This window comes from Frankliniella occidentalis, unplaced genomic scaffold (genome assembly GCF_000697945.3).
Source record: "Frankliniella occidentalis isolate FOCC.00 unplaced genomic scaffold, Focc_3.1 Scaffold65, whole genome shotgun sequence".
Taxonomy (NCBI): domain Eukaryota; kingdom Metazoa; phylum Arthropoda; class Insecta; order Thysanoptera; family Thripidae; genus Frankliniella; species Frankliniella occidentalis.
In genome coordinates, this window is record NW_026267195.1 from 850,776 (window position 1) to 852,243 (window position 1,468).

The window sequence follows — 1,468 nt, forward strand, 5'->3', positions numbered from 1 at the left end:
AGTCGGGCGGTCGGCGCCCGCGCGTCGCACGATGCCGTCCCGGCGCGCGCGGCTGTTGTGCGGGCAGCCTACCCGGCACCCCCGCCTGTGTGGAGCGGAGTGCAGCCAAGTGGATGGGCGAGAAAACAAGCCGCTCTCTCGCGCTCCTTTCTCTCCTCGCTTGCTTACTCTCTCTCTCTCTCTCTCTCTCTCTCTCTCTCTCTCTCTCTCTAGCTCTAGCTCTCGCTCTCGCTCTTTCTCTCTTGCTCTCCCTCGCACGGCCACACGGCCTCTGCCACAACTCTGGTGCTTCAACATAACAACCACAGGTCTGGAAGAAACTCTGAATCATGTGTTTTTACGATTAAAAATTGTAATGTTGACAACTTGCGTCGTCAAGGAAAATTTTCATGTAAACCGTCCTACTATTTTTCACAGTGCTTATTTATTGCTGAGTTTTTCGGAACGCCTGCTTCGTGGTCTCGAATGTGTTTTTCTGCGTGGATGTCAGGTCAGCATCGTTTGGTTAGATCTGACGTGACCACGGTAAAAACTGAACGTGTAAACCGGAAAAATATCTGTCTGCTTGCTCCCACAGGGTGCTTCCTAGCCCTAGTCTCTCCACCTATTTGGACGTTACCATATAAACGCATGGTAACTTTAATAAATGAATACACACTGGTTGAAATATTCATGTCTTTTGCATAAAGCGGGTCGTGTTCTGCTGAATTGGATGCGGTTTGTGCTGGCGGCTCGCACCATCTCTAGTGAGGGGGGAGGCAAGGCTGGCAGTGTGTTGCCTTAGATGTGGCCCCTGGTCACTCTTCACCACCTCCCTTCTCCTTCCTCCTTCTCTCTCCTCCCTCCTCCTTCCCCCTTCTTCCTTCTTTCTCCTACCTCCTCCTTCCTCCTCCTCCCTGCCCTCCAACTCACTCACTCACTCACTCACTCACTCACTCACTCACTCACTCACTCACTCACTCACTCTCCGAGCCCTATAGGGTGGTATACCGCCGCCATACCCCGGCTACTCATGAATTTAAATGAATAAGTTGTGGACGTGAAGCTGCCCGTCCGGCGGGGCGGGGACCGGCCGGCCACACGGGGCGTACGGCGTGCAAATTAACACTTACCTGATCCCCTCCGCCTCGCCGTGCCACGCCCTGCCACGTTCCGAAAGGGACCATGCCGACCGCCCTGCCGCCGGAGGGCTTCGTGTGGGGGATAAGGGAGGGAGGGAAGGGCTGCCGGGCTCGATTGGCATTCTACGAGGCGAGGCCAGTGTCAGTGCGGGAGCGAGAGGGGGGAACATGTGCCCTCCGTCATGTCTGTCTCTCTCGCTCCTGTACTGTTCGACGTCACTGGACGCCCACGGCAGGTGCCGTGTTATGTCCACCTGGGACCGCCCCACTCGTGTATGGTACACATCCCCCGACAAACTTGTACACGAGGAATTGCTGCTAATCTTCAATTACCTTCAGAGTTTCAA

General features: G+C 55.2%; 1 protein-coding gene across 5 annotated transcripts in view; it reads left to right on the forward strand.

The window, feature by feature from the left end:
- LOC113208511 (protein espinas-like) overlaps positions 1-1,468 on the forward strand; it is a 312,486-nt gene that overhangs the window by 144,389 nt on the left and 166,629 nt on the right. The gene's annotated exons all lie outside the window — the stretch shown is intronic.